The sequence below is a fragment of the Lissotriton helveticus genome, chromosome 3_1 (genome assembly GCF_964261635.1).
Source record: "Lissotriton helveticus chromosome 3_1, aLisHel1.1, whole genome shotgun sequence".
NCBI lineage: Eukaryota > Metazoa > Chordata > Amphibia > Caudata > Salamandridae > Lissotriton > Lissotriton helveticus.
In genome coordinates, this window is record NC_136061.1 from 222,364,941 (window position 1) to 222,391,915 (window position 26,975).

A 26,975-nucleotide genomic window follows, 5' to 3' on the forward strand; every position below is an offset into this window, starting at 1 on the left:
CTTTTGAAGCTTTTCATCCATCCTTGTCCTTTTCATTCAGATTTCTTCCGCTTGCATCCATTCACTGACATCTGTAATCCAGTCTTCCAATTTGGGAACTTTAGGGCTTAACCAATTTCTCACTGTGCACCCCCTAACTAGCAAAAGTGTACATTGCACAAACTTTTACTTAATCTACTTTTACAATGGATGATCCCTATGCCTAACAAGCATTGGCATAGCCAATAGGTCTCGCCGTTGGGACCTTGTAAGTAAAAAAAAAAAAAAAAACTGAAGTATAAGACTTCACGTTTACTTCGTATTTAGGATGCAGTAAATGTAAACGTGAAGTCTTACACATTTTTTTTTTTTACTTATAAGGTCCCAAAGGCGAGGCCTATTGGCTATGCCAATGCTTGTTAATTGGGCTCCCTATAATAGATAAGCACGAACTTGGAACTACCAAGAGTAATCTCTGCCTACTAAGGGGCCTGAATTAGAGTTTGGCAGCTAGGGACTTTGTCCCAAATATGATGGATATGCTCTCCACCTTATTACAGTTGCCATTATACCCTAGAGTTTGGTGGATCGTCACAAGTGTGATGGATATCCTGTCCGCTTTATTACAGGAGCAGCATGTCCTAATGTACCTGTAATAAGGTGGTTAGCCTATTCATCACATTTGTGATGGAGTACCCATCCGACAAACTTTAAATCAGGCCCTAAGTGTCTGCCAAATGTTATGCATATTTATCAAACAGTGCCAAAATGACAAACAAATGACTTTTCACCTGCCAAGATATACAAAAGTAACCATTTCAAGCCCACTCAGCACCTTTTTATCAAATGGTAATATCTTAAAACCTACATCCAGCCAAAGCATACTTTCTTATTAAACCTCTACAGTCATTCTTATATTTGGTGAAAATCCATTTCAGTAGTGTTAGATGTAGGTTCAAGCAAAATTTCCTAAGGGAGCTAAAATGGCAAAAATATGTCTCCCCCACCTCCCTTAACTTTTCACCCTGCACAGAAATGGTAGTTATCGTTAGCACCCGTTTCCATAGGGAAAGCATTCTTTGGTTTGCTAATAACTTTAGTACCGTCTGAAATATTTTCACGAAAAGTTCCAGTGAAAAGTCTCATCCACCTAAGCTCCTTCCTGGAAAGTTTCAGGGTGATCCATGAAAAGTAGTCCGAGATAATGGGGGCGTCCCAAAACTTGTTTTCATCTTTAATTTTTCATAGGAAAATTAGACACAGTTACAGCCAAAAAGGCTGAACAGAATTACACCAAATTTGGCTGAAAGCTAGATCTTGGTCCAGAAAGTGTGTTTGTTGTGAGTTGGGGTAAATCAGTAGTTTTGGAGAAATTAAGGCTTGCAAAAATTCTAAATTTCACACCACAGAGCTGATAGAGCCCAAGATGAGATCTGACTGGCTTGAACCACATCAAGACCGATGTGGAGATAACCATTTTAGGACTCCAGTCCTGAAAAAAAAGGTATAAAAAAAAGGTTTCAAAAATATATATAAAGGTGTAGGGTAGGCAAACCCTGTCCCCCTAGAACTAGTGGTGTAGTCGGAGATGGACCCCAGCCCCACTCCGCAGGCCCAAACATTTTTTGTTATTTCACCATGAATTTGGGGTGGATCTGCAAATCCCAGTAATTCTTTTTTTTATGCATTACATTTTATGGGGCATTATATTTTATGGGTGGTAGGATGGTGCTCCCCTTGAGCCTTTGTGAGGCCCTGGAGATCCCAACCCCTGGGTTTGCGTGTAATCAAGAGGGGTGGGGGGTGTTCAGTTGTGTACAGAAGCCTCTTGATGCGTGATCTATCTGACCCACATGCCCTGCGCCCAGGTCTCATCTCTCCCAAAACAGGTGTGCTTTGCCTATATCAATCATGGTATATCAAGCCACAGGTGAAGAAGTAGATTCACTGTGAATCCCGGCCTCCCCAGGACTCTCTGGAGATAGCCAGAACTTCGCATTTAGTACAATTTTCTTGGTCAATAGGGAAGCAGTCCTACTCTATTTCCCCGGCGAATAACACTCTGGGTCGGAAGATTGACATTCGGGCCTTTCCAGTGTTCTTGCCGAGACCTGTCCAGTGCATGCCTCGGATCTAGAGGAGGCGGTGAATAGTTTCTCCTCTTGGATTATTCAAGGAGTCGGTAAGGTGCAAAAATCTCCTTCCACTAGACAACCGAGAATAATCCCCTCTAAGCCATGGTACTCAGGCTCCCTTAGAGATCTTAAATTGGCTTGTAAACCCCTGGAACATTGCTGGCGGCAGCATTATTGCCCGCAGGCAAAAAAGGCTCTCCGCTTAGCGCAGAGAGAATACTATGCAGCAATTAGAGAGGCTAAAGGGATCTTTTATGCTGATCGGATTGCAAAGGCTAATAACAATGGCAAGGAGATTTTTGCTATTCCGATCAATGGTGTGAGGAGCTGTCGACATTTTTTGTCGAGAAGGTACAGAGCATTCAAAACAGTTTGGGACCGAGGGATGCTGCACCGGGGGATTGTCTCCCCCTTCCCCTCCTACACCTTTACCATCGGCCCCTTTGTTTATGAACTTTGAGCCTACAGCGGCATCTGATATCCTGACCATCCTTAAATCCCTTATATCAGGGTCTCCAACTGACCCTTGCCCGGCCAAAGTGTTGGCCGGGATCGCGGAATTGGTACATCCAGAGGTTAATAGGATTATTAATCTATCTTCACGGACCGCTGTGGTTCCAGGGAGCTGGAAGCAGGCTAAGCTTCTTCCTCTTTTGAAGAAACCTTTGCTTGATCCGTCCAAACTGGTCAGTTATCGCCCCATATCTCTTTTGCCGGCTTTGGCAAAGGTGTGTGAGAAGGTGGTTTTTCATCAGCTGCATGCCTATGTGGAGTCTTCTGGCCACCTCCATCCGTCGCAGTCTGGTTTCCGGGCAACGTATAGTACTGAGACGGCGCTAGTGGAGACGGCGGAGGTGATAAGGGAGTGCCTGGATGCGGGCGGCAGGGCGGTCTTGATTTTACTTGACCTCTCTGCCGCCTTTGATACAGTGCCTCACCATCTACTCCTTGCTCGCCTTTCCAATATAGGCATTGTGGGCGCCGCCTGGGACTGGGTTAAATCCTTTTTGGAAGATCGCTTCCAACAGGTATGGATGCCCCCATGCGCCTCTTCGCCCAAAAAGGTGCTCACAGGGGTCCCTCAAGGCTCTACTTTGAGCCCCCTGCTTTTCAATATCTATCTGACCCCTCTGATTGCTTTGGCTGAGGAACTGGGTGCAAAAATAATTGCATATGCAAATGATACCCAGCTTCTTTTTACATGGGTTAACTCTGACCTGTCCACTGACCTTGCTTGTAACTGTCTTTCTGCAGTATTTAGCTGGATGGCGCAGGCACAACTCAATTGCAATGAGGACAAGTCCGAGATCCTTCTATTCGGCCAGTTTCCACCTGCCTTTAGGGAGTCCTTATGGCCCTCGGACTATCCCTGTCCTAACTCGGTGGGTGCCCCAGCTAAAAACCTTCGGGTATGGTTCAAGGAAGATTTGCGTTTTGGGGTGCAAATCAATAAACTTACTGGAGTCTGTTTTAGCACCCTAAAAGCTCTGAAAAGGTTCTTTCTGTTGCATCCAAGGATGGCTAGGGAGACGGTTCTGCGGGCACTGATTCTTTCCCGCCTTGATTACGCCAATGCTCTGTTTGTGGGTATTCCGGGGTACCTACTTAATAAGCTTCAGACTATACAGAACGCCGCGGCTAGACTCCTGTTTAACATCTCCGGGAGGTGGTCCAGTGTCAAACAGCATCTTCGCGAGTTGCATTGGATGCCTGTGGCTCAGACAGTGCAATTTAAGGCTCTTGTTTTGGCCCACAGAGCCTTACAGGATCTTGGACCACTGTACCTTAGGAGGCGCTTCTCTCTCTATACATCTAACAGACCACTCAGCTCTGCCTCTATGAGACAGATGGTGATCCCACGCTTCCGCAGAATGAGGGTGGGGGGCCAGTCTTTGTCTGTTACGGCAGCCTCCCTTTGTAATTCGCTCCCCCTGTCACTGCGGAATATCCAAAGCCTCATTCTTTTTAAAAAGCAGCTGAAGTCCTTTCTTTTCAAGCAGGCATACTAAATGGCCCTATTCCATCAGGTATCCGTGTTACGCCGCGCCAGGACTCTCTTGAGTATTAGTGTGCGTTATAAAATCATTATAACATAACATTCACACAAGGGAAGGCGGAGGGAAAATGGGGAGGGGAAAGAGAAAGACACAGAAACTCTTCAGGTCGATTGAAGTAAAGCCTGGATCGAAGTGAAGTTCGTTACAACTGGTAACCCCAAATAAATGGTAAATACAGGGTGCTCTGAATAAAGGAGAAGTACCAAAATATTAGAATAAGGGGTATTCAGAGAAGGAAAGTTGGTGAGCAGAAAAGTAAACAGCTTACCCTGCTCTTGAATGGTGGTTACCATGTTAACACCAAATTGCGACCAGAATACCAGTGTTTACCACCTCGACACTAAACAGCAAGACTTTAGCACCAAAAAGGATAGCATACAAAAGGCCAACAAGCAAGAGACAAATAAAGTAGGCAACAAGGCCATAGAGGCAGTGGTGGCCGTCACAGGTAAATGCAGTGAGGCAGGCAGGGTGGGGGGAAGTTGACATACGACAGAATAAGTATAATTAAATAAATAAATAAAACCTATTCCGTTGTCTGTTGACTTCCCCCTGCCCCGCACCACTGCGCTTACCTGTGCCGGCCGCTGCTGCATAGGAGAGGGGAACGGACAAGAAGGTACAAAACAAAGTTGAAGAAGTGCAATAAGGATGAAGTAGTGAAAGCGAGAAGCAATGCAATCAAGAAGTGTTGCCAGGCACAGAGCAATATTCAGAGTAATGAAAAGTGCTCCATGGCCCTGAAAACCCGGAAGTGAATCTCACACCATGAACTCCTTTCCACCTGCAGGTTTGGACTTGAGCTCTCCTCAGATGCCACTGACCTGTCCTCCAGAGTTTCCACTCAAGAAATTGTCATAAACAAGTCACTCTGGAGTTACATTTGGGAATATTATGCACTTTCCTACCTCACCCACGCTTTCCCCCTCATAACGGAGAGGAAAACTGATACCATCCCATCCATCCTAGGAGCAGATGGCATAAGCCATTCTCAGCAGCTGTAGGATCCACTCCACAAAAGCCAGCTGTTCACGGCATTAAGCTAAGTTCAGCAGGTTCTAGATGTATAGCCTAGTCATAGCCAAGACACCCAGCACCAGGCCCCAGCCCAACACTCAGCCCCATTGCTCACAGCTTTAGTGAGCTTAGTGAGCTAAAGGCAAAAGACTTGTTCTTCAGCCAGGCCCTGCACAAGCTCATGTCCTACCCAAACCATCTGTGCACAGCCCTTAGCCCTCTGCAGGGAGATATGAAGACAAGGTATGTGGTCAGGCCCTGCAACACTCACCCCTACACTAGTTGTGTCTTGAACCCAGCCCATGTATCCACTGTGATCACCATGCATGTATATTTACTCTGCACAGCTGCACTGTGAATTTATAATATTTCCAGGATTCGCAACTCGTAAAAAACTTGATGTGCAAACAATCTACTTGAACTGTCTATAAATCCACAGACCTGGATCTAGATCGACATATAAAAAACACAAAATATCCGCTTGTGGGGTCTGCAGCCACTCCAACAAATACCACAACAAACAGCAGCTTTTTGTAAAGGTGTAGGATCCCCCCTATATGCTCCCACATTTTTAGAACACGGCTTCAGGGCCACACATCCTCAAATGTGGCCAGTCGATAAGATCTCTTTAGTCAGGGACTCAAACTTGATCATCAATCACACATTAACCTAAATAAAGAAAATTCCTTATTTCATCATATCCCTTAGTTTTTCATTTTTTGGATGAAACACTTGTCAAGTCCAAGATGGCAGACTAACTATCAAGTTATTTATTTATTTTTACTCATTTTTTAACCGCTTTTTGAAACTTTTGTAAAGACCAATTAAAATAATTTTTCACCAGATCAAAAGAGGATTCAAAGTTGGACCTCATCCACTTTGATAAAAAGTTGTCATGAAAGTTTGGCTGTAGGAGCAACATGAGTTTCCCTAACCTAGGGGCCCATTTGGATGTTAGGCGGATTGCCCCAGCCAGGCTGGCGGCAGCCACTGCCAGCCTGGCGGGGGCAATCCGCCCAACATCCTCATTCGTTTTCCCCCCCGCCATATTAGTTTGGCGGGGGGGACCTCGGCGGACGGGAAGACCGTCCGCCGCTTTTCCGCCCCGGTAGCCTTGCGGCCGGGGCGGAAAAGGATAATATGGTGGCGGTGTCTATCAGACACCGCCAGCCATATTACAATGGGCATTTTACAATGCCTTTGCCACGGAAATGCATGCGGTCTTCACTCTGGGGGCCCCCTGTGGGCCCCCCAGAGTGAAGGAGGGGTGGGGGCTGCACACAGGGGGTACCTGTGGTACCCCCCCACATTTGCATAAACAAAGCGGCAGGCACCGCGCGGTGCCTGCCGCTTTGTTTATACAAATGCTGACATGCATTTCTAGCATTGTGGCGGGCGGTGCTGAGAGCACCGCCCGCCACAATGCTAGAAATGCAGGATGTGCCCGCCACTGTGGCGGGCACATCCTAATGCCCCCCACGGGACCCCCGTCCTTATGGCGGGCGGTCCCAATCCCCGTCAGGATGGCGGGCAGGCAAAGTCCGCCCGCCATCCTAATGACCCCCCTAGGATTTAGTACTTAAGGGATTCCCCGCTTTTGCATAACCTTTGCCTCTTGACAATTCTTAAAAAACTGTCCAGAATCAAGTCAATATGAATGAAAAAAGAGAGGTTTCCCGATTTGCCTGTAATATGGCCGCCTGCTTCAGAATCTCCTTGCAGCCTCGGAGCATGGTATGGAGCGCGGACCTCCAGGAGCAGTATTTTTCTGTAAAAAAAGGAGGCAGCTGCATTTCTCTGTCATTTAGGCATATTTTAACTTTCCGCATCGGTTTCCTCCCATAGACTGCTGAGTTGCCATTTTAGATGCAGCTGGATTCATCAGTGTGCTTTAGAATAATGTGCCTGTCGTTTGCAGCCTAAAATTCATATTGGAGAAGCAACAAATAACACAATTAGCTAAATATCTCGTAATAACACACTGAACACTTTTTATGCAGCAGGAATGATAAAAAAATTCATTAATTCAGTATTTAACTAGATACCCCTGTGAGGAGAGGAGCACTACAAAAGAGAGTCTGTTTTTTTCCTTACACTTCGTTGGCAGCTGGTGATTGTGAAAACTTTCATATTTGCTAAATACTTCTGAGGAGGGAATTACAACAATATTCCGTATCTGATGGCCTAGAATACATTTAAAAAAAAGAAGTGCTTCTAATACTCCATTAGTTGCGTCCCCTGGTGCACACCTGTATCTCCTGGATGGTTAGTCAAGGATTTTTTCACAAAAAGTATTACGCTGTTTTTGAATTTGATTCAATACTTTTTTATTCTATATATGTCATTGTTTTGTTTCTGAAATTATTTTCATTTCATATCTTTACTTATGTATCATTGTTTTCAATTGACATCATAGCTTTATCCAATGCATTTCGGGCATTGTGTGCCCTTCATCAGGGAGCATATGCTATATGAATAAACAACAGAAAATATATTCACTAATGTAGTATTAGTCTACATGGTCAGATTATAAACTGTAAATTTCACTCCATGCGTAAAAAACGTGCGTCCAGTGCTCAAAGTGTGTGGTTCCCAGTGTTCTGGATGTGTCTAGCAATTTATTGAAGTGATGTATTTAAAAACGAGCGTGAGACTTACATGTCAGCGATATAACATGTTCTCGCTTAGTGTTGAGCAGTTCATGGAATTCTACGAAATTCTAAAGATGAAAACGAGATCATAAGTAATCGTAAAAATACTCATCATGACGTCTGTACTACAACGTTGTACGGATCCCCAAAGTCCGTTTAAAAACTTACAGTTTTAGAGCACGTGGCATCTTTCCCTTCGTTCTTGTTCGTGTGTTTGGTTTGTTGTTTGTTGTTGTTTGTTGTGCGCTTTATTCTATGTGTTTTGCTGCTTCCTGGTACTCAAAAAGAAGCGATCCGATTGGTTATGGTGCCGGTCATGTGACCATGAGCATAAAGGAAAGACTAGCAAATCTCGGGTGTGAGTCATGTAAGGAAATTTGAATGTTAATGGTAAATAAAACATCAAAAGCGGAACAAATAAATGTGTGTGCCATGTTCTACCAACATATAATGTGACGCATGTGAAAAAAAATTAAAATTAATTAAATTAAATTAGAATTATTAAATTAAAACGCATGATGAGAGAACCTAAAACAAAAACCTCACATCGACTTAGCAGAATGCAGGAATACAGTAACAGCATCAATAAATTGCCATATCACTTTATAGATAGCACGCAAATTCGATGCGATCATTTAACCCAAAAGGTTTACTAGAGTTCATAGTGTGAATCCAACTATTCTCTCTTTGGAGGAGATGTTTATTGTTGTCCATTCCTTCTTTTGGCAGACAGTTTCTAGGATGAGAAATTGTAATTGAGACATGTTATGGTGTGCTTCCGAGAAGTGAAGTGCCACTGATGATTTCTGGTTGTGGGTCCTTATGTTGGATTTATGTTCATTAATCCTTGTTTTGATTTTTCTTTCAGTCTTGCCGATGTACACTTTGCCGCAAGGGCATTTCAACATATAAATTACATTGGGGTATCGCACGTCACATTGACCCGCAATTTCATGTTGTATCCCTTCATTGGATGAGTTATGATGGATCCTCTTATGATGTTATTACAGTTCCCACAATGTAAGCATGGTCTAGTCCCTCTGTATGTTATGGGTGTAGGTGTTTGGGATTTGAGAAGTTCACCTAAATTTTTACCTCTGGTGTACGCAAAAATGGGGGGATTGTCAAAAATGGCGTTGAAATCTGGTTCGGCTTTCAAAATTCCCCAATGACTTTTAATGATCCTTTTAAAATTCATGCTGGATGTTGAGTATTTGGATACAATGGCTGTTCTCGCCTCATCGGTTCTTCTTCGAGCCTTCAGTAAGTCGTTGCGTTTCATCTTATTAACCTTTTGTTTAGCTATGGAGACTACTTCATCAGGATAACCTCTTTTAGTGAATCTCTCACCCATCCCTTCAATTCTTTTGGATGCCTTTTCGGGGTCTGATGTGATCCTCTTTACTCTCATCATTTGAGAGAGGGGCAAATGTTGTTTGAGAGCTGGTTGGTGGAAGCTATTGTAATGTAAGGTATTGTTCTCGTCTGAGCTCTTGCAGTAGATGTCTGTCTCAATGCCTTTAGTGTATAAGGTAATTTGGACATCTAAAAAGTGATCGTTTTGTCTGAAATCTCCCATGTGAGCTGAATTATTTCATCAGTTGTATTGAGGTTAGTCAATGCTTCTTCCAGTTTCTCTTTAGTGCTGGTCCAAATGATGAAAATATCATCTATGTATCTCACTAACATCCTCAAATAGGGCGTCCAATTTGGATTGTTCAGAATGTTGGTTTCCTCATAAACCTTTTTTTTTTTTTTTAACTTTATTTATACTTTTTTCAGTACAGTAAAAACAAGGAAGGTATTCCTACAGGCACAAGTCCGTGATATCAGTGGCATACTGTAGCATCATCACATTAGTAGTATTAAACAACAACATTAACATCAGAAACATATCATAAAGGCATGTGTCTCTTGGCAGGCATTAATCATTATGAGCATGAAGTTAACCAACATATCTTCGAGTCATAGATCAAAGCTCAGTTCAGCCACATTGAGAGGGTCAGACAATAGTAAAATCCATCCCTACAGTCATTATTGAGGTGGATTTGAGCAAATAACGATGGTTCAGCATACATTCGTATATCTTCAATATAATACATATCATCCACATCTACACCCTCCAATGTTAGCAGTGCCAGAGAATGCAACCCTGATCAAGGAGCTGCAGTCTCCCCACTCCCATCTATCTCTGCATTGCCCGACGCTTCCATGTTGTCCAAAAGGTATGTCTGAAGGGGGCCCCAGATATCCCTAGGTCTGCACTTCATTGGCAGCGGGTCCGCATACACTGCATGTTGCTCCTGACAATATGTGATTTCTGTAAGCCAGTCTTTGAATTTCGGTGCTCTGCCTCGCCCCCAACGACATGCTACTCTGCACTTGGCAAGCAATAATGCAATGTCTAGCAGCTTCAGATGAGGTTGGAGTATCAGCCTAGTGTACCCTAGTAGCATGATAAGTGGGTCTCTATCAAATGTATGCTCTGTCATTGCTTGAAGGGCCATATGCACGGATGTCCAATATTCCCACGCTACAGGGCATTCCCATGCCAAGTGAATAAACCCCACTCCTTCCGCTTTACATCGTACACATCTGTCATCCTCCGACAGGCGAAATCGGAGTTTCAGTACTGGTGTATAATAAAGTCGTTGTAAGAACTTGTAGTGGATTATCTTAAGCCTGCAGCTTGCTGAAATATTAGCTGTCATACCACAGCAGTAGCGCCATTGTTCCTCCGATATTTCGCATCCGATATCCTTGCTCCATCTTATGCGAGCAGTACTATCGGCTCCCTGACTGTGTGCCCTGATGCTCCCATACATGCTTGATGCCATGTGCCCGCCAGTTGACGAGCTTAGCATCCCATGTAATGGGATGGCAACGTCCGGTTCTCTCGGGTAATCTGGTAATACCCCTTTTAACTCTTGAATCAGGCGAATATAATAGAATATATCTAGGGGGGTGGGTTGGAACCCCTGAAACAGGTGTACCTTACTGCGGAGTTGTCCATCTAAGAATAGGTCCCCCCACCTAGCAATCCAGAGTCTCCTGCACAGAACCTGGAATCCTGGTTCCTGCAGCAGAGGCATCTTAGGATGGCATTTCAGTGGCATCCGCGGGGAGTATAAGAACTTCAGTTGCAATTTTCGAGCTATCCGTTTCCAGGCATCTATCGTGCATGACACTGTGGTGAGCTGCGTATCTAGGGCCTCAACAGGGCCGTGTATGAGGCCAGCTAGGGGCAGTGGTTGAGCCACCCAATCTTCCACTGCCAGTTGTGGCATGTATGGTGTCGGTACCATCCAGTGATAAGCATAATGCGCCTGCGCACTCATATAATACACCTAAAAATCTGGCACATCGAATCCTCCCTTATCGTATGGTTGTGTCACGGTAGTCCATTTTAGGCGTGGTTGTTTACCCCCCCAGAACAGCCGCAGTAGCTCCGACCGTAGTGTTTTAAAACAAAAGAGCACCTGGAAAGTAAGGTATATTGAGGAACAGGTACAGGAAGCGAGGCAGTATGACCATCTTAATAAGCGACGCTCTGCCCGCCATAGAGAGTGGTAAGGATATCCAGCGCGTTACATTATCCGCCAATTTGGTAATCGCTGTGCCATAGTTTAGCCTCAGCGTCTCTTCCCTATCCGTAGAGACTTGTATCCCCAAATATCGGAGGTCCGAGCTACACCACTCTAGTGGGTAATCCAGCTGGAACTCTTTTACTGCAGCAGTAAGTGGGAAGAACTGCGATTTGCCCCAGTTTATCTGTATACCTGATATCCTGCCAAACACCAGCAATTCTCGCAGCAAGGGGATAAGATTCGTTTCAGGGTTAGTTACATATAGCGTCAAGTCATCTGCGTACAGTGACACCCCTATTGACTTGCAGTTTACTTCATCACCCTCCTAAGCAGCTCCCTTAGGTCCGCCGCGCATTTGGTTCTTTCCGCATACGCGGTTTCTTTCTCTTTCGCATCCCAGTATCTTTTTCACATTTAGAATTTTTTTCCCTCTGTTTACACACCATTCCAAGATGGCGCTGCCTCATTTTTGACACTAGTCCTATTTCCATCTCCAAAGACCATTCCAAGATGGCGTTGCCTCATTTTTGGCACTAGTCCTATTTCCATCTCCAAACACCATGCGGAACGCTGGTTAAGTATTGTGCAAGGTGGAGACCAGCAGCGTTTCCCTTTCAGAAGACCCCCAGACTGTTGTTTCTTCTCGCGGTTAGAACCGGTAAGTTTACTGGCCCCCTAGTAAACCCTCCTTTAAAACCATAGCCCGACATTAAAGCCTTCGAGTACTGAAGGCCTAATAATTACTATTATTCCCTTTTTTTAGGGAGTCTGATTTCAACAAAAGACTTTGAATCAAAGTGTCGACTGTTCGTGTTTTTCTCACTTGGTGAGTGTTTTATTTTGACCGTAGTAGTAACCATTGGTTATTAATTTTGCAATACAGCTTTAGTTTTATGGTGATCCATATATTTCATGCTCCCCACAGCATCACCTGAAAATTGCCGGTATCCGTTATAGATTTTGAAGACTCCACTGTCTACCTTATCCGAGGTTATTCAGGTGTGTAGCCATTAGATAACATTGAAGGTGTGCAGTAGTGTTTAGCCACTACATTTCACTGGTTTCCTTTATTGAATGGTATCCCCATTTGTGTTACAGAAGGTCTCCCCACAGGACAGACAGGTATTTTTATAGTACAGGGGTCTCTCTGCAGTTATTATAAGGTTTACTTCCACACTTGTTGTTTTCTCCAACCCACACACTTTAGGTGAAGGGTTCTATCCATTTTTTTTTTCTTCACGTGTTCCTTTACTATCATTATTTTTATTATCATTACGTTTTTGGATATGTGGAGTATATTGGTTCCTTCTATATGTTCTACACATGGCTGTTTTATAGCATTGGTCATTTCTGATCACAATACCATCATTTAACCACGGACTTTTATGTACTTACGTGCAACTTTCTGTCGTTTTTTCGTCTCGCTGCGTATTTACGCAATTATGTTAAGTGATATATGCTCATTGTTTTCTTTGTAGATTGGCCCCTGAAGAAGGGACTCTCAGGTCCCGAAATGCATCGGGCCCATGTTTTAAAATAATTTCGTAAACAATTGATTATCTGTCTCTTTGTAAATGTTCTCAAGATACATGTATAAGGAATTCATGCTTTTGATTTCTATGTGAATGGAACTAAAAAATGATATCAATGTAAAAAAAAATTGGGATTTCAACAATTACCTGTAAAGATTTACAAGTATATTTGCTATTCTTGTGATTCATTTTTGATATAGGGTTGTTAAATTGTATTCAATGACCTAGAGGGTCACTTTGTGACCATTTGTGGATAGTGCGCAGTGTTGCGACCGTCTTGGTAGCATTTTTCCACTTTTGTCTATTGACCCCTGTTAGACAGCGAGGGTTACACTGCTGCAACAATTGTGTTAAGATTGTTTATTTGTTATTAATATTTGATTACCTTTTGAGTACTTTTAATTGGTGTGCGCTTCCAACCCCACTTCTTTTCTTGCCTTTGATTATTGCCACCACTGCCAGGTATCGAGTTCCACTATTCACAATGTCGCTGTATGGCGCCACAGAGAGGATTTATTTCTGCCCTCAGCGCCTTGCAGTATGCGTGCAGGCCGTGTCCTCAACTCCTGCGCCGTCAGCTGCCCTTCATTCCACCATGCCTGCACTCCCGCAACGCAGCTTGTAGGCACCGATGGCTCTGCAGCGGCGCCCTTAGTTCTTCCGGCACGCCGCGGGCAGAGCAAACGGGAACCCCCCTCACCTCCGGGTCCACCAACTCCTCCCGGCCTCTGCAGCTGTCAGCGAGCGAGGGGAGGAGGAGGGACGCCAGTCCACGCCGATAGGGGCAGCAGCCCCGGTCTTTATTTCTCCGCTTACAGCCGGGAACCCATGTGCTATGTCCTGTGGTAGGTGGGGGGATGCCTCGATCCCCCCAGGGCAGTAGAATCTGACGTCTCAGCGTCCGTGGTAGAGACCGGTAGCTCGGGCCTGCCTCCTCGTGGCCATCCCCGGGCTATCCCAGCGTCGGTAGCTGCACTCCTTCACTGCAGCAGCTCCAGCGCCAGCCTCGGGGAAATCTATCGCAATCTCTCACGCAGGCACAGAGGGCTGCAGCCGCACCAAAGTCAGACCGAGTCTGGGGGGGACCCACAAGCTCCACAAGAAATAGGATTTGGGTTTGATTGCCCTCCAGTTAGTCAGGATTATGTCAGGATATCTACTCCAGGGTACAGGAGCCTCACCTCAAGGCGGCCATTCTGTTTGCGCACCCTCTAGCGCCCCCGCTGGTTTCATCATAAACCTTCATAAAAATGTTCGCATACACAGGGGCTGCACAATTTCCCATGGAAGTGCCCACAAGTTGCTGGTACCATTTGTTGTTATTCTTAAAGTAACTCTGGTATAAGGTGAAAACCATTAATTCCATTAGGAAGGTTTGCATGGGTAAGTCATGATCTGTGTTTAGTATAGCTTGTTCAATGGCTTCCAATCCTGAGCCATGTGGAATCGAGGTGTATAGTGATTTCACGTCAGCTGTACACAAAATTAGTTGTTCATCTTGTTTGACATCTATCATGCTGAGTCTCGTCAAAAAATCAGTCATATCTTTAATGTAAGTTGACATTTTTCTGACCGTAGGTTGTAGATATTTATCTATGAACTGGCCAATAGGTTCATGCAGACTCCCTCTTGTGGAGACAATGGGTCTTAAAGGTGGGTCATTCAAGTTTTTGTGTATTTTTGGCATCATGTAGAAGGTAGGACTCTTGGGATTTTGTTTCATGAGAAAATTCTTGGTTCTTTCTTGTATGATGCCATTCTCTTTGGCTTCGGTAATGATCTCTGTCAGAGACTTCATATATTCATTGTTTTATTTACCATTAACATTCACATTTCCTTACATGACTCACACCCGAGATTCGCTAGTCTTTCCTTTATGCTCATGGTCACATGACCGGCACCATAACCAATCAGATTGCTTCTGTTTGACTACCAGGAAGCAGCAAAACACATAGAATAAAGCGCACAACGACAAACCAAACACACGAACGAGAACGAAGGGAAAGACGCCACGCGCTCTAAAACTGTAAATTTTAAAACAGACTTTGGGGGTACGTACAACGTTGTGGTACAGATGTCATGATGAGTATTCTTACGATTACTTATGATCTCGTTTTCATCTTTAGAATTTCGTAGAATTCCGTGAACTGCTCAACACTAAGCGAGAACACGTTATATCGCTGACATGTAAGTCTCACTCTCGTTTTTAAATACATCACTTCACTAAATTGCTAGACACATCCAGAACACTGGGCACCACACACTTTGAGCACTGGAAGCGCGTTTTTTACGCATGGAGTGAACTTTACAGTTTATAATCTGACCATGTAGACTAATACTACATTAGGGAATATATTTTCTGTTGTTTATTCATATAGCACATGCTCCCTGATGAAGGGCACACAATGCCCGAAATGCATTGGATAAAGCTATGATGTCAATTGAAAACAATGATACATAAGTAAAGATATGAAATGAAAATAATTTCAGAAACAAAACAATGACATATATGGAATAAAAAAGTATTGAATCAAATTCAAAAACAGTGTAATACTTTTTGTGAAAAAAATCCTTGACTAACCATCCAGGAGATACAGGTGTGCACAAGGGGATGCAACTAATGGAATATTAGAAGCACTTCTTTTTTGAAAATTTATTCTAGGCCATCAGATAAGGAACATTGTTGTAATTCCCTCCTCAGAAGTATTTAGCAAATATGAACGTTTTCACAATCAGCAGCTGCCAACGAAGTGTAAGGAAAAAAACCAGACTCTCTTTTGTAGTGCTCCTCTCCTCACAGGCGTATCTAGTTAAATACTGAATTAATGAATTTTTTTATCATTCCTGCTGCATAAAAAGTGTTCAGTGTGTTATTACGAAATATTTAGCTAATTGTGTTATTTGTTGCTTCTCCAATATGAATTTTAGGCTGCAAACGACATTATTCTAAAGCACACTGATGAATCCAGCTGCATCTAAAATGGCAACTCAGCAGTCTATGCAGTCAGCAGTCTATGTGAGGAAACCGATGCGGAAAGTTAAAACATGCCTAAATGACAGAGAACTGCCGCTGCCTCCTTTTTTTTTACAGAAAAATACTGCTCCTGGGAGGTCCCCGCTCCATACGATGCTCCGAGGCTGCACGGAGATTCTGAAGCAGGCGGCCATCTTACAGGCAATTCGGCCAACCTCTCTTTTTTCATTCATATTGACTTGATTATGGACAGTTTTTTAAGAATTGTCAAGAGGCAAAGGTTATGCAAAAGCGGGGAATCCCTTAAGTACTGAACCCATCTTTAGAATTTCGTAGAATTCCGTGAACTGCTCAACACTAAGCGAGAACACGTTATATCGCTGACATGTAAGTCTCACACTCCTCTTTGAATACATCACTTCACTAAATTGCTAGACACATCCAGAACACTGGGCACCACACACTTTGAGCACTGGAAGCACGTTTTTTACGCATGGAGTGAACTTTACAGTTTATGATCTGACCATGTAGAGTAATACTACATTAGTGAATATATTTTCTGTTGTTTATTCATATAGCACATGCTCCCTGATGAAGGGCACACAATGCCCGAAATGCATTGGATAAAGCTATGATGTCAATTGAAAACAATGATACATAAGTAAAGATATGAAATGAAAATAATTTAAGAAACAAAACAATGACATATATGGAATAAAAAAGTATTGAATCAAATTCAAAAACAGCGTAATACTTTTTGTGAAAGAAATCCTTGACTAACCATCCAGGAGATACAGGTGTGCACCAGGGGATGCAACTAATGGAATATTAGAAGCACTTCTTTTTTGAGTACCATACAGGCGTCCAAGACAGAAGACGTCACCCAGGTGGCACCCGGAACTTCAAAAAGCTAGTTATTCAAAAACGACGTAATATAAGGCTGTGCACCAGTCTTCATTACCTAATTCATTGTCTAGAATACATTTTGGCATGGACATAGCTACTTCTTCTGTAGAAAAGTCTACTGCTCCGCCAGAGACAAAGCCTATGCAACTAAGAATTCTGATAATAATAATACAAATAAATGGCAAAAGAAAGAGCCTGTCTTACCAACAAAATCTCCATCGCCCCTAACACTTGAAGATGTCATGGAAGAAATAAAGTTTTTCAAACCATTTGTGTTGGAAAATAACACCACACTACAAAAGACGAACGAAAAATTGTCTAATCTTGAATTAAGAGTTTTTGATGTGGAGCAATGGATTTGCCATGTGCAGGATACAGTTATTAAGGTGGAAGCCATGACTTAGGACATTTCTCAAGGTTCAGATATGGTGTCATTTCTTAGATCGCATATTCCAAAAATTGCTGGCCTTAAAGAAGGAACTACTCTCAATATACAAAGAGCTCAACAAGTAGGTCCTATACCCTCTAATACTTCCACATCATCATATCCAAGAGGCATAAAAATCCTTTTCTTACAGTAAAAAAACTTGATGAAGGTTATGATGGCAGCTAAACAGATGCTTTGGTCAGGTCAGAACATCTTCTTTTCACAGAACGTGGCTCGTGCTACTGGTCAATGATGGAAAGAATTATTTTTCACTTTATCCTGTCCTCAGATCCATGAATGCTTGTTATGGTCGGCTTTACCACACTATGTTCAAAGTCACATACAAAGATCAAACTTTTTCCTTTGACTCACTAGAGGACTTGAAGAAATTGATATTTCAACATAAAGGAGAAGAAATGGATCTTGGGAAAACTTGATATCTAAAGGATAATGATTTTAGATATGTTTGCTTTTGATTAGTCTTCTGTCTGAGGTCTCTCTTATTTCATCATTTTTATACTCGTCTCTTCCTTCAAAGGTGTCATTCGTCTTACCATGACATGCCTCTCAGGTGTCTACTTTTTCTCATGTTTCCTCCCTCGACTTTGTGTGTCCATCATTTTCCCCATATATTGGTAAGTGCACCTACAATTTTATAATGTTATTCATAATATATTTTTCTCACTATCTTTTATGATAATATTGTTCTTGGTTAGATTTTAGTTATTTAGAGGCCTCCTTGCTAGCTCCTGGTAGCCCCTCTGTCCGTTTGTCTGTCATGCATTTTGCGTTTCATTACCCCTCCTTTGCATTTATGTTGACATTTATGTCTTCCTGCTCAATATGGTTACATCTTTTTTGGCTTCTTATCATCTTCTTCTTTAGCAACTATTTTTTCTCTCCCTTTCCTCATTTTATCATTTTCCAACGTTCTCTCCTTTGCTTCTTTCTCTTATTCTTTCATTATTTAATTAATTTTAATAATATATGCTAAAGTCTAATTTGGTTGTTTTATTGGTCAAGTTGTATATATTTATATTAATTCATTAAAGAAGCTTTAGGGTGGGTCAACTATTCTGTTCTCCTGCCTGTATCAATAAGAATGGGATTGCAATTTTATGTCATAAATCGCTCCTCTGGTGGTTCGGGAAGTGTTGATGGCTTCTTCTTCACCTCCCAATAAACCATATACCAATTTCAATTCTCAACATTTATGGTTTAACAGGAGTTGATATCAAATTTTGGGAGAAATGTGAGTGCCACTTTACAATCCTGCATGAACACATCTTTTATAGTAGGTGGAGATTTTAATCAGGTTATAGATCCCTTCATTGACAGGAAATCACTATCTAAACCCATTCCTAATACAATGCAAAAACATTTAAACATTTTATTTATTCTAAAAGGATGGTAGATGCTTGGAGGATATGTAACCCGCACACTTTAGAAATTACTGTTTACTCTCCTGCTTATCAGTCCCACTCCAGGATAGATTTCATCTTTCTCGCACCTCATTTAATCGCCACATTAATTCATGCAGAAATTGGTTCTATTCTCATCCTTGATCACGCACCAGTCATAATAGATTTGGAGATTTTACCTGACACAGCAAAGTCTGGTAGATCATGTTTTAATAATAGCTTGCTAAAGTTTTTGTGGAAAGTTTGAACACTTCCTTAATGCTTATTTTACATTTTATTTGACTCCGGAACTTCCTTTCTATGTTATTTAGGATGCATTTAAGGCATTGGATAAAGGTTTCATAATAGACTCTGGGGTCGATTCCGATCCGGTAAAATCCCCGTCCGTACGAATCGTATCCGGAGCCGTTTCCGTACGACTCGTACGGACGCCGTACGACCGGACGATTCCGATCCCGATCGGCCGACCCGGACGCGATTCGTACGGTACACGTCGATTCGTACGGAAAAGCGCACGATCACCTACACACCGGACGGCGCGTATCCCCCATGATCGCAGGGGTACGCGCCGTACCCCTGTGATCATGCGGGGTACGTGCCGTACACCCAGCGTACATGGGGTACGTGCCGTACACCCACCATACATGGGGTACGGTGCGTACCCCATGTACGCTGGGTGCGATCATGGGGGGTACGTGCCGTACCCGGGGGGGCGTTCCGTACCTTTTTCGGCACGAACTCTGCGTTTACGACTGTTTTCGGCTCCCGTACGAAAAAGGGTCGTACGGCGCGTACCCGACACGAATCGTACTTGCTGGGTCGTAAAAACCAGCCGCGAACCGTAGTGATGTCGCGCACAGCCGGTTCCGAGTGAGACTCGTACGGAGATTTGAGTCGTACGGAGTCCTGTACGACTCGTACGGAGTTTGGCACCTGGTACGGATCGTACTTCGTCGTACGTACGGGACTTCTACAGGTACGATTCGTATGGGGAAAAAACTCTCCGTACGACGATTCGGAGCGCATTTTACGGGACCCCTGTTGCACTTAGAAAGAAAAAAAGCCTAAAAGGAAGCAGCCACTTTACTTACCTCCATTAAACACCTCAAACATTTATTTCATAGATCGAAAGATAAGGATATTTTAAAACTACTACTTCGGGCCAAGTTTGACTTTATTAAAAGATCTACAGAAGAGGCTACATGAGTTTTGCTAAGGGTTCATTCTAAATTTTATGGAGGTCATAATAAAATTGGCAAATTGCTTGTTAACTATTTGAAATGTAAACCACAAAAATCCAAAATTGTTCAAATTACAGATAAACATATTTCACATTTCAAAATTCAAAATGTTTAAAATGATTTGCAGATTTGGTATCAAACTTTGTATACATATGAACAGTCCCCTTCAGATGAGGCACTAAATAATGTATTTGATTCTCTTCCACCACGCCAAAAGCATACAATGGATTTTTCCTCCCTAGAAAAATATATTTCTCTTTTAGAATTAAAAGAAGTCTTATCTAGACTGCCTAAAGACAAGTCCCCCAAATCTGCTGGCTTCTCTGTTGAATTCTATTCCACGTTCTCTCATATTTTGTTCCAACATTTCCTCTCCTTATACCAATATTTTCTCTCTAAAAATGGAGGTTGTGACTCCTTTTAGAAGCCATGATATGTCTAATACCCAAAAAAGATAAAGATCTTCCTTCCAGTGGCAACTATAGACCTATATCTCTCATTAATTTAGATTGTAAACTTTTTGCAAAAATTCTCGCACTTTGAATCCCCCAATTTATTCCAGTGCTCATCGGATGGAACAAACAGGATTTGTCAAAGGCAGACTTCATTGTGGATAACTCTAGGCCATTTTTGGACGTTATGAATCTTGCATCGCACACCACTATTCTTATTGCTGCCATTACAGTTAACGCTGAAAAGGCGTTTTATAGGGTGGATTGGTGCTTTAAGATGCATGCTATTGAAAGGCATGGATTCGGTCCAGTCATATTAAGATATATTCAACTTCTGTACTCTTCCCTGAAAACATCAATATTTATTAATGGTCTTCAACCTTCTTACCTTTCTCATTCATAGGTAAACAGACAAGGCTGCCCACTATTACATATACTTATTATTTTGTCGCTGGAACCCTTTTACATTCCAGGACAGTGGTTTAACTCCCCGTTTTCCTCACTATAGCGCGGCCTCTGATTGGCTCTAAGCACGCGCTTCCACTCGGGCCCCGCCCAGCCTGGAAACGCTTCGCTCTCGGTCAATATTAATCGGGCAGCAGTCCCAGCCCTGCATCCACGAGACCCGGTTACCGAGGGTATACGCAGGTACCAAGCGGGTGCTAGATGCCGAGGGCGTGAGTGCTAACATAGCGACGGAATCGCCACCAGGACAGTGGTTTACCTCCCCGCTTTCTTACCTCTTTGTAGTTTAATCCTTGTGTTTCCTTTCCCTCCCCCCTAGGGTGTGCCAATTGTATCACCACTCCCCTCCCGAGGTCTATGGTGTGATAGCTTCACACCTGTCAAGTGAGAAATATTTTATATATATTTTTATGTTGTCTGTTTAATTGTTTTTGAACGTAACTGGGTTCACTGGCCATCGGCCGATTGATCCTTCTCCCGCTCACACGCGCTAGATCCTAGCGCTTTTTCGGATATGTAACGATATCATTTCATGTTCACCAATAGCTCACCGGCTACAGGCGCCCTCAGACACACACGCGTCTCGACTGGCGCTCTCTCGTGCCTATCGATAATAGCTGAGTTTGACGACTAAGACATCTTCTGGTCTGCAGCACTCTATCGCAGACTTTTGCACACCCACAGTCGGGGCCCCGAATTTACCGCTAGGACCCCACGTGGGATTGTGTGGGTCGGATCACCAGAGCACAGAGTCACTGTTGACAATTGACACGCCTCTGATCTAAGATATCTAATTGTGTGTATGTCTTTTCATGTGTGTTTGTCTTTTTCCTTTTACAGGTGCATTTTAATTTTTGTGTGGTCTCCAAATCTGCGAGTACCTACCATCTTTTGCACTTCTTTTTGACAGTATTTTTAATTTTTACTTTCACGTCCCTTGGTAGGGTGGGCCTTAGCACGTCCATACCGCCGGGGTTTATTACACTATAGGTCCTGACGAATGCCAGGTAAATTAACACCGACATTGGCAGAAACATGTTGACCAGCACATAAATCTAGAGGAAACAAGCCACCTAATTTAACTGGCTGAGTTTTCCCACACATATTTTAATATGTCTTATTGATCAGGTAATAAAGATATTTTTGATACATTTAAGGCATTTTTAATCTCACCACCTACACTTTTTTCTAGTCACTCACACAACCACTTAGCCACTCACTACTTCACATTACCCGCTCCGCAGTAATTCTGGCGTTGAAGCACACTGGGTTGGCATTCGGCCACTCCCAGTGGGACCCGATGATGAAGCATGTCACCGACCAGGTCGGTGAGTGAGGGTTTTCTGTAAACACCAAGCGGGTGTCCCTATTTTCTTGTATTTGTGCTCTGAAACCCGTCCTTCCCGACGAGCTTGAACACTCTTTTGTTGTTATTAATGGATTCGGTCCAGTCATATTAAGATATATTCAACTTCTGTACTCTTCCCTGAAAACATCAATATTTATTAATGGTCTTCAACCTTCTTACCTTTCTCTTTCATAGGTAAACAGACAAGGCTGCCCACTATTACATATACTTATTATTTTGTTGCTGGAACCCTTTTTACACTCTTTGCACCATTCCTCCTCATATAGATATTAAATAGCGTGGGGCTCAGGGAGGAACCCTGGGGGACCCCCACAGCTAAGAGCCAACCGGTTGGACACAGCTTCTCCTTCAAACACCTGGAAAAAGCGGTCCCTGAGAAAGGAATGGAACCAGGTTAATGCCGTGCCGGTCACTCCAAGATTCTTGAGTCGACAGGTCAAGATGTTATGATTGACAGTATCGAATGTGGCACTGAGATCGAGGCGGATGATTACTGCATTTTTTCAATGCCCATCAATAAAAAAAAAATCTGGATTGCAGTATGTAAACTAATATTAACAATGTGTTCAATTGCCTTTCCATTTGATATTCAATTTCTATTCTGGAGAAGTTCTTCTCAGCATTGGACTGGCAAGACTAGACAGAGCATCTGTCATGTCTATGCACTATCTATTTAAAAAGGATCTATTTTGGTTACCCTTTACAAGTTATTTAAGCAACAAATGTGATAGGATTCGAGACAGTTCCTTTACATTCCAGCCACCATGAACTTTTTCATTGTTGTTTCATAATAGCAATCTTGATATTTGGGTAACATGTATTTGCAATCATATTACTAATTAGCCGCATGTAAGATTCAATGATTTTATCATTTCCTTTCCATTTTCCTTCTTTTCTTTCTTTTCACTTCTTTTTTTCTTCCTATCTTTATCAAATTTAAAATATACAATGCTACAGTTTTTAGATCCGGATTACTAAATTGTATTAGCTATCTAGACTTTTGCTATGCATTGTAGTTTTGTAGTCTCTTGGTTTAATGTTATGTTTTGTTACGTTACATTATTTTCAAAAAAGATTGTATCATTTCAATTCATAATCAATACGTACTTCCTTTTACATTATTCTAATAAAGAATAAACAAAAAAATAAAATATGAAGAAAAAAAACTTTGGAAAGGTTTTGTCAGATGCAATAAAGTTAGAGATTTTAAAAAGTGTCATTCCCAAGGAAAAATGATGTAACTATTACTAGAGAGTCATTGACTGTAATATAGATTTCCCTCCTGACTGTGAACTGTCTTTCATCCAAAAAGAGTGTCAGCTGCACAACTACTAGAACCTCTAAACGACTGTATAGAAATTGCTTCAAAGAATACCACCATCCAAAGTGTAACAGCCAGTATAAAATCACCATACTTAGGGCCTCGTTACGATGTCTGGCGCAATCACTTCCGCCTGACACCGCATTGGTCATAGGACCGAGCTACATCCAGTCGGCGGTCCCAACCACCTCATTAGGATGTGACCGAACACTATTCGGTCGCATTCCTCTATTTTACTATGGGAGCATGCATTCCAGACGTAACCCGGCCGTAATGCATGCTCCCATAGTAAACGGGAGGTGTGGTTCATCCCTAAAGGTGCAGGGATCAATAGGTGCCCACTCGGCCTCCAACAGGAGGCCCTACTGGGGGCCCCCAAAGACGCTTTCTGGCTTGGTTTCCATGTCAGACAGACCGGCATGGAAACCATGTCTGAAACCGTCATCGTAATCTCAAGGGCAGACCTTGCTGCATTCCGACTGGCAGACGGGCTCTTCGAGCCCATCGGAAGCCGGCCGCAGCAACCGGTAAAATTCCATTATGGCCACCTCCATCAAAACGAGGCGGCCCATTATAATGTGGCTCGGAAGGCTCCAACTGACGGTCGGAGCCTTCCGAGTTGCATCGTAATCGGCCCCTTAATGTCTTCATTGGGGAAGGAACAGAATGTGGTGCTTTTATAGCCATGTGTTTGGTTAGTGATGCACGATCATCATATGGCCAGAACCAGGATCGCTAATGAAGGAAAAAAGGATTCTCTGGTATCCCTTAGAAGGGCGCTCAGCAGAGGGAGGGCGGGAGAACAGCCACTCCATCAGTGGCAGCTTCCACAAATCCAAAGTGGTAGGTGGGGGGGAGGGAGTGTTGGGGGGATAATATATTTTTGTTAAACGTACCTGTCCTGGCGCTGATCCTGCCGGCTGCCTCGTTGCTCCTCTCCTCCCAGTAGTCACTGGGGCACAAAGCACAGGCTCCCCCACTGAATTCAGAAGGGGCTCTCATGCTATACCAAGCATGATAGCAGTGCCGGGATTGGCCTGAGCGGGCTGGTCTGACCCTCGCTCAGGCAAAGGTGCCTGTGCCATTTCTCTACCTGGCTGTGGAAGTGCGCATGTTGGTTTGGCTGTCCTGAGATGGGCAGCCAAACCGGCATGCGCACTTGCAGTTCACAACTCTCCTCCCTGCCATGGCCTGTCCCGCCCCGCCCCACCAGCCCTAGATTCAATGGCTGAGTTAATCAGTGGAAAATAAAATGATAATATTGTTTTACTAACATTTTATTTTTCACTGACTGACCAGTGGAGCGACACTCCTTTGCCAATAAGGAGGAGCCGCCCCCACACTCTATGCTTCCCAATTTAGGAAAAGGATTCCCACAAGCTTCATTTGAGATCCTGAGCATCCCTAGATAAAGTATCAAAGAATCTTGGTTCGTCAAGACAAATCTTTTATTCTTAAAGAAACCCATAGAGAATGGGTACTCACACACATTTGCCCAGGGGCCACAAAGTATAGTCTGTGGTGTGACCGAGGGTCGCACTGATGGCAGCAGTTTGGCAGTAGGGGGTCTGGGTGGGTCAAGGATCATGTCACGAGGTCTAAAAGAATGTTAAATAAACAGTAAAGCATGTATTTGCAGGTTAATAAATGCTTGCCCGTTGATTTAACTATTTTTCTGAATATTACTGCTCAGCAACTAAACAGCAGCTTGTGCTGCTGTTCGCCAGGGGTCCGCATGTGAAGGTCAAGAGGGCCACAAGCGGCAAGTATCTCAACACCCCCAGCACCACCCAGTCATAAACAGAGTCTCTTGGGGTGTGAGGCACCAGACTCTCCCACCGCCTCAGAAATCTGGGGCTCATGTCTTATCTGGGATGATGGACCATGGGGGAACGAGACAGGTACCGTGTCCCCCCTTTTCTTCAGCAATTACACATCACAACAGTACTTTGAAAGGATCCGGCAAAACCCTCTAGGAGTGACCGAAGCGCGTGGGTTAAATATATGGGTATTTTCTCTGGGAACAGACACAAAAGTCCCACCCTGGAATTACATCTTTTCTATGAGAGGTGAGCAACACACCTCTCGAGGAAGGAAATATTTAGTTTCTGTTGCACCTTCCAATAGGTGGATTTCTCCTTATTTGTCTGGAATTTCATTGAATTATTTAAACAAAGGATCGTTTGAAAACCTGAACTTTTCATAATGATGCTGCAGCTGTTTCCACTTATATCAAACGTAAAGCGAGATAAACCATCCCGTGCTCTTGAAAATACACATTAATGTTCTATAATAAACATTTTGCAACTTTCAGCTCCAACCACTAAACTAGTCTACATCAATGTACATATACTTAAAATGTAGAAAACTTCAACAAGGCATGCTGCACTTTTCAGATGTCTTTTCGTTTACAAACATACATTTTCTGTTGCTGAAATTCGCTTTTGTAGACATTGTTTCTTACTTACCTCGCTTTCATTCTCTTACCCCATATTAAATGTTCCCAGCATTTTCGTGCTGAGAAGAGATTTTCACATACCTCTGTCTGCGGACGTATCCACGGTTGAGATTTGAGATTCTGTCACATGTTGACAAACAACGAATTCCAAAGTATCTACCAGCCAATGGATTCTTCAAAACTCTACACAGATGTTGGTTTCAAAATACCAAAATCACTCTCGTGAAAAACAAATTACAGTTTACGCTCCATACAAGAAATCCCAGTCTCGAAAAAGAAAAAAAAAGGAAAACAGAACAAAAAGGAATTGAAAAACATCCCCTCTGTCAGGTGAGGCGCTGAGACGTGTCATCACTTTCACCTTTCGGGAATGCTTGGAGCTGGCTGGAGCCGAGGCCGGCGGCTGCACCGGTGAATGGGCATAGCTCCGAGCCCACTGTAAGCTACCCGGAGTGGATTAAAGATAACACACGAGAAACTTCCTCTCAGAGGGCAGGAGCACCGGGGTGCAAAGGGGGGGGGGGGGGGTGGAGGGGAGAGAGCTTGGAGTGAGGGCTCGGGTTTCAGGAAAGGCACTAGTTCAGTGTTGGATCGCTGGCTGATGGAGGGCAGAGATTGAATATTCGAGCATCTCGAAAGGAAAGCAACACCCGAGAAGCATAGAGCTTATGAAATGGAAGAAGGCCTGCAACATTTCTCGATGTGTTATTGGAGCTTTTGTGCATCGCTATTGTCATCAGGTGCCTGGTAACTTCTGATTCCTCGTGAGGCATTCTGGTCCTTGTAGTCCTCTTTGCGCTGTCACTATGTGCTAGGCTGCTTTGAATTTTTAGAACACTATCCAAACAAGGAAGGCGCTAGACGCTTTTACTACTGCCTTTGGATATAATGCCGAGTTAAGCACCGTCCTGTCAGTCCAAACCACTCTCTCAAGTTGCCATCTCTCTTTTCCATCTCTCTGTTCCATCTCTCTCTTGTACATA

The 26,975-nt window shown here is 43.3% G+C and overlaps 1 protein-coding gene across 1 annotated transcript in view; it reads right to left on the reverse strand.

Annotated features, from left to right (window-relative positions):
* SSC4D (scavenger receptor cysteine rich family member with 4 domains) overlaps positions 1–26,656 on the reverse strand; it is a 307,544-nt gene extending 280,888 nt beyond the window's left edge. Inside the window, exon 1 of the mRNA XM_078679653.1 lies at positions 26,074–26,656. The gene's annotated coding sequence lies outside the window, so the exon portion shown is untranslated. The remainder of the gene's footprint in view (positions 1–26,073) is intronic.
* Positions 26,657–26,975: the final 319 nt, after the last annotated feature.